This window comes from Eretmochelys imbricata, chromosome 2 (genome assembly GCF_965152235.1).
Source record: "Eretmochelys imbricata isolate rEreImb1 chromosome 2, rEreImb1.hap1, whole genome shotgun sequence".
Lineage (NCBI taxonomy): Eukaryota > Metazoa > Chordata > Testudines > Cheloniidae > Eretmochelys > Eretmochelys imbricata.
Window position 1 is genome coordinate 66,216,057 of NC_135573.1, and position 10,745 is coordinate 66,226,801.

The window sequence follows — 10,745 nt, forward strand, 5'->3', positions numbered from 1 at the left end:
TCAGTAGAAAATGAAAAGCAAATCAGTCAGCCAGTACACAAATGAAAAGCTAGTTTATATAGGCAATCCTAACTGACCATTGTTGCAAGGAAGTTAGTTGAGCCTTACTTACAGACAGGTAGGTATTTATTCATCATCTTCTATAGTGTTCAAATTATCTATAAATTAAAACTCTAATCCCAAACAGTTTTACCCAACCATTACTAAAGTAAGAAGCTGATACACAGTAGTATCTCAATTTTAGCCATGTTTTCAAGCAGATAGTTAAGGACTCTGTCTACACTGTCGACATCCTAGCCATAAAATCTGTTCCTACATGGATAAGTCAAAGTGAGTTAGTTTGTAAAAACTAAGAGCATTAACCAAGTTATGGCACAGAAGCCTGAATTAGCCACTGAATGGTTTGTGAAGTGCTATAGCGCCAGCTACGGCACTACGGGTCTTGTGAGCGCACCAGATCTATCCCAGTAACACCGACGCTTTCAAGGGGAGGTAAAAGATTGCCAAAGATACAAAAGAAAAAAACCACCTTCTCCAGTAAACCGAGCCGAGCAGACGAAGCACTGATTACTCTCACTGGGTAATCACCAGAGAGCCCAAGGGAGCAGGGGCTCGGCTCAGCTCAGACCCCCAACCTCCCACCCCCAAGCCAGGACTGCCTTATTTCGGGGGGGGGGGGGGCTGGAGGAGACTTGCAGGATTTCCCATTGTGGGGTCTCCACAGTACCCAGGTCTGCTGTTTGCCTCCTTCAAGGGGCAGGAGCAGAAGTTCGAGTAAATGACATGCCCTGCTCCCCCCGCCTCCTGCCCCCCCCAGCCGCCGCCGCCGACCCGGTGTGTGTGTGTATGGGGCGGGGCCCTCAGGGCTTTACTCCCCGCCCGCGGAGCAGGGGTGGGGGAGCGCGGAGCCCAGCCCCACGCTGGGCTCACCGCCAGCCCGAAGGTAAGGGCCGGGCCGGGCGGGGCGCGCTCTGTACCCGGGCCCCCAGCCGCTGCGACTGCCCGGGTGGGGCGGCAGCAGCGAGCGAGCCGGGAGAACGGGGGGGCGGGGGTGATACCTCCCTGGACCCCGCTCCCGCAGGGGCAGAGCCCGGCTGCCCACCCCGACACTCACCGGCCGGGCCGAGGCGGCGGCTGCTATTCCCAGACCGCTGTCGGCGGCGGCGGCTCCTGGCGACGCGGCTCCGCAGAAGGAGCGGCGACCGAAGCTGCGGAACAACGGCTGAGTGCGCTGCTGTGCGCATGCGCCGCCCTCGGGGCCCCGTGACACGGCGGAAGGAGAGGGCGGGGAGTCTTTTGCCCGCTGGGGGAAGCGCCTGCTCCCTCCCCCGTCCGTCGTGCCGGGGCCGGCACCCGCCCTCCTTGAGCGTCTGCAAAGGGCCTGGGCGGCGATCTGCGGGGGAGGGGCGGCCCTGGCGGTGGCGGAGCCGGCGGGGGACGCCCGAACCCCATTGTCTGCAGCCTGGTCCGCCGGGCGGTGCCCGCCTAGCGCGGTGTTACAGCCCCCCTGCCCCGTGCCCAGCAACGCGGCCCTCGAGCCCCACCCCAGCGCCCCCCAGGTCCCTCACACGGACCCCCTCTCCCCAGCCCGTGACCGGAGCTGCTGGCTCAGCGGCATGATGATTCCCCACTTCCGTCGGTAGCCCCGGCCCGTGACAAGCCGCGGGGCGCCCGGAGACCCTGGCCCATAGGTGCTGGAAGTAGGGCAGCTGGGCAGCACCCTTGGGGTTGAAGTGGTTCCCATCGTTTACAGGGTTACGGTTTTGTTCTCTGGCTTTCGGCACCCTTTCTGTAAAAATTGTTCCAGCGCCTCTGCCCTGGAGGGGACTCAGTTGACCATGCGGTTAACCTGAGTTCATTTATACAGCACAGTCCTGATTAAAGAAATGAAACTCCTCATCAAGGCCCCTGTGTCATGCTGAGAACAAGAGAACTGGTTGTACATTAAAAACAAACAAACAAGGAGTCCTTGGGGCACCTTAGAGGCTAACAAATTTATTTGGGCATAAGCTTTTGTGGGCTAAAACCCACTTCATCAGATGCATGGAGTGAAAAATACATAAATAAATACATAAACATTTATGCCCAAATAAATGTGTTAGTCTCTAAAGTGCCACAAGGACTCCTGGTTGTTTTTCCTGATACAGACTAACACAACTACCCCTCTGAAACTTGATTTTACATAGTGTCAGGGCCCTGAATTACGCCTTTCTACTTTCATAGCCTTGAGGTATGATTTTGGCATGGGGCTGACAAGAAACTAAAGCATGTGACAGTCGTGCATACTGTGAAGTTTTTTGTTTTTTTTTAAAATAGCCAGAAGTCTGGGATAATCTCAAGTGAGGAAGCACAAGTGAAAACTGCAGCTTTTCCCAAAGTATATGAAAGCTTCATAGCACAGACCATAGCCATATTTATTTATATTACGTGTGTTCACTCTCTAGAATAAAGGTGGGGGGGTTTCAGTCTTTTGTCGTATATGTGCCTTCTTTACTCATGTTTTTATCTTCTCAAGTCAGCAGCTGCGTGCCCATATGATTCAGTGTTTCTCTTTCCATTTCTTTCTTTTTTTTTTTGTAATCTGTTAAATGGTTTACGCACTGTTCTTGGTTGTGTTTGTGGTTTCACTTCCTTATAGGAGGGACTTCAGTTGCTCTTTTTGTTGCTGTCGTCTTGTAGACAGTTTCATTTGTGGCTAGATATGGCACTTGGCTTCACCTCATCATTGAAAGAAAGCATTTGTGGATTTAATTTGTTTATTATTCTCAGAAACATTCATATTGTCACTTGGAAGACTAATTTAGATTGCAAGATCTTTAAGGGAGGGACCATCTTTTTGTTCTGTGCTTGTATACCATCTAACACAATTAGGGTGACCAGATGTCCCGATTTTACAGGGACAGTCCTGATTTTGGGTCTTTTTCTTATATAGGCTCCTATTACCCCCCCAACCCCGTCCCGATTTTTCACACTTGCTGTCTGGTCATCCTAAACACAATGGGGTCCTGATCCATGACAGTAATACAAATAATAATAATAAGACAGATAATGATTCTTTTACTGCTTTTCTAGCTTTGAATGTGACCACAATTAGTTGTTTAAAAGATGTGGACTGAAAGATCCAGAAATATTAAAGTAAACCAGGTTCAGCATACCAAGGGAGCAAGCTGCAGCTGATTTAGGCCTCCACCTTATAATGAGCTCAGTGCTGGCAAACCCTTGCACCCACACCAAGTTCATTGTAGGACTGGGGCTTTAGTATTGTCCACAAAACTTAAATGAAAGGCATTATAGTGCAGTTTGAAATTTGTGTACTCAAAAATAATCAATAATACAATTATGTGCTTCATAAAACCAAGTTAAGACACATTTCTGAGCCTAGTTCCATTAGTCAATGGGAGTTTTGCCACTTTCACAGAACCAAGAATTGGGTCCACAATGCCTTCCATAAAAAAAAACCGAACAACCAAAAACCTTATGTTTTAAGGCCCCAATCCTGTAATCTGATCTGAAATGGATGGGTCTCTCTGCAACCCCTCTCATTTCAGCAGGACTCTACATTAGCAAGAGCGAGAGCTTCCCCAAACTCTGGGTCAATGTTGAAGCTCCCCAAGGATAACTTGACGGAGTCCTTGAAATGTGTCTTCTGGCTTCCCTGAGTGCTTTCCCTCCTTTAGCTTGCCGTAAAAGATCTTAGATGAGCAACTGCCAGACATTCTGGTGACATGGCCTACTCATCTCATCTGTGACTTCATCAACCGTGTGGGGATGCTTGGAATGCCTTCCCATATGAGAACTTCAGTATTTGGTACCTTGTCTTGCCATCATTGGTTTCCTTAGACAGCCCATGTGAAGTGAAAGTGATTCAGCTTCATAGCATGGCATCTGTACACCATCCAGGTTTTGCATACATACCTCAGAGTTGGGAACACAATGGTTTTGTAGACCTTCAGTTTTGTTTGACTGATGTCTCTACGCTCCCACATATTTACACGTATTCTGCCAAAGGCTATGCTTGCTTTGGCAAATCTGGTGTTGGTTTCATCATCAATGTGAACTGCATGTGACAGTGTATTGCTGAGGTAGGAGAACCCTCTTCAGTATGATGTTCTCTGCCATGCTTCCAGATGCCTTTTGTGACTGACACCAGGGACTGGCATCAGATACCAGACTGATGGCAAGCTCTTCAATTTGAGGAGACTATAGGAGAAGACAAAAAGGTACAGGAAGTGGCTGTTCATGATCTTCTGTTTGCTGATGGCTGTTCCCTGAATGCTAAATCTGAGTCTGACGTAGTGGACTTTGGATTATTTTTCTTTGGTTTATGACAATTTAGGTCTTACAATCAACATCAAGAACACAGAAGCGATGTACCAGCCTGCACCAGGAAAGCCTTATGTAAGCCTACTATCACACTGAATGGCCAAACCCTCCAGGCAGTGGACCACATAGGTAGTATGTATGTATATTCACGGTTACAGGGCTAGCTGAACCTCTGGTCTGTTCAAGTGCAGTCTTAGTGGTCTCAGGCCTTGTTTCCTTACCTGTCTTTAGGAGAGAATCACACAATTCTCATTGCTTTAGACCAGGTCCTGAGTTGAAGTACCCTGTGGATCAACTGTGCCTTCCCAGCAGGTCTGGGTTCTTGTGGTTCTTTCCTTTAGGAATCTGTGACCAGTGGGTTACAGTGACCCGGAACTGCCTTTTTAAACAAAAGTATCGATTATTTAACCAGAGGAACAAAGCATAGCATAAAAGACAGAATTTTACACCACCACAAGGGGTACTTACGTATCTATCATACCTAGTGTCCTAGGCATGCCTATTTTACCTCGGGCTCCTAATCTCAGGGATGGGTTGGGGGAGGAGGGGTGAGTGGGTTTGAGTGTCAGTTTCCAAAAACCTAGGTAAGTCCTTATGGGAGTGTGGGTGCCTTTAATTCCTGCTATGGTTCTTTGTTCACAGTTTCCTGAACTTGGACTTGCTGCCCAACATCAGTTTGGTGAGTTCTGCAGGCTCAGAGATAGCACATCCAAGCCGATGGCTCTTGTATCATTCCTGAAGTGTTTGCTTAGAGGTGTATATTGAGATCCATCTCCCCTTTCCTGGGTGCATTTCCTGACAATCCTGCTATTGAATTAACTCAATATATGTATACAGTAAACCGCAGAGTAACCAGATCATACATAATATTTATAAATTCATAGAGGAAACTCAAAATTCATCACCACCAATGTAATTCATAGAGCTGGCTGGAGAATGAAAACCTATATTTGTGAACAAATTTTAAATTGTTTTGTTTCAAAGTTTTCAAAATGGACCGGTTCTTTTTGGGGGAGGAGTTGAACATTTTTTAAATGCCTTTACTGTTTTAGCTTCTGCTAGTTTCTGCTGTTCTGAATTGGCCTTGTGCAGTGACCTTTCCTGAATTGGAGAATAAGAAAAGAAGATAGATAGGAAAAAGTGGGAGTGTCTTTAACAACTATAACTTAACAAGCCTCACATACTTTGAAAATATTTGTATAGGGATCAGTACCTTAGCAACCTGAGATAAAAAAACCATTTATCTTGCTTAATATAATAGATATTCTCATTGTATGTATGACAGGACCAGAACATCATCTAAATAGCTAGAAATAGACTTCTGTTATTTTTTTTAAATGCAACAAAATGCAGTTAAAATGCTTTTAGTGTATGTGAACAGTTCAAAAGGGGAGGACTTGCAAATGTTACTCCTGAGTAGTTACTCTTTACCCTAGCGCACAAATCAGATAAATGTAGTATTTTTAAGGGTATATTTAACTGAGCTGATGTAGAACTAAAAATAGCATGTAAAAATAGCATTTTTAAAACTCTAATATGATATTGTTTTCTTTGGTTTTGAATAGCAAGATCAAGTAGGACTGGTTGCTTTTCAGATTAACTGTTTATGGAGAGGAGTCCTTAATTTCTTAGTCATTGAAGTTCACGGGAGTTTTGCTTGAATAAGGGTTACAGAATTAGATCTATTGTTTGAGAGCAGAGCAAACACATGGTGAAGTCATCAGTTTTTTGTTCACTTAAATTGCAACCAATAGCTTGGTAATTTTTCTGTTGTTGAAATACTTTTTTAAACAAACCCTGTTATTGTGCTAACATCCGGAGAATAACAGACTCTACCCGTGGGGAAATAACTAGTCATCAGAAGCTGAAGAATTCCTAATAAAATAATCTATGGCAGGTAATGCGGGCATTTTCCCCCTGAAACTGGAAATAGACTCTACTTTGCACATGAGAAAGCTCTCTGACCATCCAGCAGCGAACAGTTGTGAAGAGTCACTTGGACTCTACAGAGAACAAAGACATTTGTTCTCTGCCATATACATTGTTTGCATATGGCAGAGAGGGATCCAGCATGTATGTGGCAGATACAATTATTAAAAAAAACCTACATTAAAAGATTATTAAGGTTGCAAAATCAAGCACTCAAACGTTAGGAAATGCCAGACTAAGGCTGCTTGTGCAATGTTAATTTGGCCCTCTTGTGCATATCCGTGATGATACATTCTTTAATCACATGAACATGTGCTATTTTTTCCACTTCTGGCTCATTTCAAGGAGGGACAGTGCTAACTGAATGAGCAGCTGTTCAGTTTTCTCCTTGTTCAACAAGGAGCCATATGACTTATTTACTGCACACTATTCAACCTGGCTTTAATGGCAGAATTATTAATTTCCTCATGGGCTTTTCTATTATGCTTATCAATGTGCTTCACAAACATTAATGAACTTATTTTCAGAGCAGCCCTATGAGATGAGGGAGTATTATTCCATTTTACAAATGGGGACCGAGACACAGAGAGATTAAAGTAAAAAAAATTATATGAATTTTGGTACCCAGTTTGAGATGCCTATAGCCTGTTTTTTTTCCCCTGAGAAATTAGCATTCTGCAGCACTTTATTGGTCAGTACACACCTTCTGACTCCAGATTTTTACAGAGGTTCTGGCTGCATCCCTACCACCTGATTTATGAACATCCCATCCATGGGCCCACAAAGTCGCAGAACAGCCTTTTCAACCTCCTCCTAGCACTGGCCAACATAGCCATTCATCACACCAGGTGGAGGAAGCTAGACGGGTGGTTTCTCTGTAACTGGGGCCTATTTCCTTTCCCGTGTTCAGTCATGTCTCTAGGCTGAGTTCCTCTGGGCAGTGTCCACTGATTCCTTGGACACCTTTGAGGGACAGTGGGTGCTGTCCAGGGTTCTCTGCTCAGTGTCCCTATCTGGTTCGTTGATTTTTCAACTTTTGACCTCACTCCCATTTCTGTTTTCTCATTTGTTGTCCTCTGTAATTAATTGGAGCCTGGTGTTGGTGGTTCCTCTCACTTAATTGTGGTGGATGGCCTTTAGTTTTGGGTGGACCTAGATGCACCTGTCCCCAGTACTTCAAATGCTACATACTTCCCAACTTTAGAACCTCTTGCTGAAGTTCTGGCTATACTTTTCCTCACACCACCTGATGAATGCACATCCTATGCATGGTTCCATAAAGTCATGGGACCTCCTTGCCAAACTCCTCCTGGCACTGGCCAGGACAGCTGGATGGGGGTGGTGCTCTGCAACTCTGGGGCCTATTTCTGATTCCTCATATGATCATGCCTCCAGGAGAGTTCCTCCAAGTAGCATCCATTGAATCCCTAGCTGCCTTTGAAGAGCAGTGGACTCTGTCTGGGGTTCTTTGCTTGGTGTTCCCTTCTAGATTCCCGATTTGTTACTGCTGACCTTCTTCCTGCTCCTTTTCTTTTATCTGTGGCCCTCTATAATCAACTGAAGCCTGGATTTAGTGGTGCATACTTCTTAGTTGAGGGCCTTTAATTTTGGGCAGGCCCATAATTGCCTTTCCCCAGTACTTCAGATATAATATGCCTTCCAACTCCTGCAACAAATGAGGCAGGGGCCCTACAGACAACAGCCTCTTTCATCACACAACTCTGATTTATTCCCTGTGAGAGGAGACAGGAAAGAGAAGTCAGGAAGTGGGTGGAGTGAAGCTCTGCACTTATACATAGAGGGGCTTATTGTGCCTTTTCTGTAACTAAATCACAGGTGGGGTTCCTCTGGAAGGGATAGTGACTGAATGAGCTAATATGACTTTTCCATCTCCTACCTTGTTTAAGTTAATGTTTTAATGTGCTAAGGCTGGAAGCTGAACTGAACAAATTAGCACTGAAATAAAGCTCACATTCGTAATAGGGTAATTAACCATTAGATCAACATACAAACAGATGTGGTAGATTTTCAGTCTCTTGAAATCTCTAAATCAAGATTACATGTCTATCTAAAAGATCAAACAGAAGTTAGGGGCCTGATGGTGGAAATACTGGGCAGGAAGTCAGATTAGATCATTATAATGTAGCCCTCAAAAAAATCTCTAAATAAAATGGAATAATTGAGTGTTTCTCTGTATCCTGCAGGTAGTGCTACACTATATTCAGCTGAAAATGCAGTAGTGGTTTAGTTAGAATGTTATTAAGTGAGTTGGAATTCATCTAGGACACTGGGACTTTGCAACTCTTATGAAAAGTGCCATGGGTTCTACAAGTGGTCAGAACCTCCATTTTATAACTCAGTGCTCTCCCCCTGCCCCCCACATCAGTAGCATAATGACCCTATATACTTTCCCAGAGCACTGTCTCAATACTGACTTAGAGAAGAGGGAAGAACACTATATTAACAGTACTTTCTGCAGCTCATGGGTTTTTCTTGGAAATCTGCCATCTAATTACTGACCAAACTAAACCTGTTTCATTTAGGAGGTCAGAAGCCTTAGATGGTATGGCTGCAGGAACACCCATGTGAACACCAATTTGTAAAGAAAATAATTTCACCTATCTAAACTTTCCATCTGTTTCTATTCTTCTGTTTTCTACCCCCTCTTTTCATGTCTCCTCATTATGTGTAGGAACAGGTTAGGAATAAAATATACCTCTCTTCCAACATCTAGTTTTTATTTCTCTATTCTCTTCCCTCTTCTTTCAGTATGTTTTTTCCTCTCTCCTCCTTTTCCTTTGGTTGAAGTCTCTCCCTTCAGTGCATGATATAAGCATGCTAAGTGCTAGTTCTACAGCCTTTACCAACTTTAAAAAAAAAAGAGAGAGATACAAAAAGTTCTAGTGATGTTTACAGGGACAGAATAATTTGTTTACACACAACTGCACAATAGCAAAATGCAGTGTACTTAGTTTGGACAAAGGACAATTTAGCTGTGAATTTTTTGTTGCTTTTTAAATTTGTGGAGAAACTGAAAGAAAGGCTGCTTCTGAATTCCTGCTCCATCTGCTGGAGTAATACAACATGGCTTGTCACATGTTTGGAGCAGATTAGGATAATTTTCTGTTGGTAATTTACATAACTTCTTCACTGTGCAGTAATTTTTTTCATACTAATAGCTACCATTTTGTGAGTTTTTTAATTTTGACTTTTTAAAAACTACTTCTCTGTTCAACTGAGTGCTTTTACTTATTCACTTGAAACTAATGAAAGTTATTTTTTAAATATGCTGTTTTAATGGGGGCCTTATCTTTAAACAAATGATATTGCCCAAGTTTTAAGAGTACACTTTTAATGCAATAACTGTTAGCCATAACCCTTCTCTTCATGCTACATTTTGTGTCCACTTCTCCAATTCTGTGTCATTTGCTACTTCTCATTTGTGTTCTCTCTTTCACCAACTTGTAGTTTGCTTCTGCTTCACCAGCTGCTCCCTCTTTTCAATTTGTTCTGAAGTGAAACTTACTAGAATCCTGATCTTTTGCATCACTGTTTGCCAATATCAAAGATCAGGGATTGAGTAGACTCCCTTTGCTACCAGCTGCCAACGGAAAAAAAAATAAAAGCACAATAAAATCCTTTAAAAACAAAAGTTGTAAAATCGTAATGCTAAATGTTATTAAAATCTGCTTATTTGACAGAGGGGAAACTATTTGTCCAGAAGTTATATTTCATATTGCTTGGAATTATGGAGAACCAAATGGAGAACCCAGTCCAGAGCAAGTGCACCTGTATTCCCCATCCATGGTCTCTTGAGGATACAGAGTCTAGGCTCCAGGCTCCTCAGCGAATACCTCTCTTGGGTAGAGACCTGGGTCAGTCTGTCTCTCCCTCCCTCTCCGAGTTTTTGAGGCTATGCAGTTCCCTGCTTACACTGCGATATCCTCAGCAAGCCAGGCTGTCTAAACAGGCCAGCATCTGTGTTGGCTCTCTCTTCTGTTACTGCCAGCAGTCATAAATTACTACCCAGCCTTTGTGTAAGCAAGCACATTTATTCTTAAAGTAAAAACATGACAGAAAAAACCCATTAATAAAAATAAAAATCTACATGTTAATAAACTTACCAGAAGTCATGCATCAGTCTTATTGGGCCTTAGTAGGTCAAGTCCTTGCAAAGGAATACTATCAAAAGTGGAAACATGGAAAAATTTCTAAGGAGGAGTATAGAAGAATTGGATAAACACGTAAGGACAAAATCAGAAAGGCTAGTGCACAGAATGACTTACACCTAGCAAGGGGGAGATAAAAGGCAACAAGAAGCGGTTCTTTAAAGGAGCAACAGAAAGATGAAGGAAAGTATAGATCCTCTACTCAGTAGGGAAGAAGAGCTAATAAAAAATTACATAAAGAAGACTGATCAGTTCAATGTCTGTTCTGATTCAGTCTTCACTAAAAAGGTTAATGGTGACCAGATACTCAACACAATTAATATT

The 10,745-nt window shown here is 43.6% G+C and overlaps 1 protein-coding gene and 1 long non-coding RNA gene across 3 annotated transcripts in view; one reads left to right on the forward strand and one right to left on the reverse strand.

Annotated features, from left to right (window-relative positions):
- Positions 1–1,272, reverse strand: part of SDCBP (syndecan binding protein) — a 31,420-nt gene extending 30,148 nt beyond the window's left edge. For both annotated transcript variants that reach the window (XM_077810240.1, XM_077810239.1), the window contains exon 1: positions 1,115–1,272. The gene's annotated coding sequence lies outside the window, so the exon portion shown is untranslated. The remainder of the gene's footprint in view (positions 1–1,114) is intronic.
- LOC144261096 (uncharacterized) lies at positions 885–10,333 on the forward strand. Its single transcript, XR_013345149.1, has 5 exons — positions 885–943; positions 4,128–4,220; positions 4,337–4,398; positions 4,966–5,002; positions 9,954–10,333. It is a non-coding gene; the product is annotated as an uncharacterized LOC144261096 (long non-coding RNA).
- The last annotated feature ends 412 nt before the right edge of the window (positions 10,334–10,745 follow it).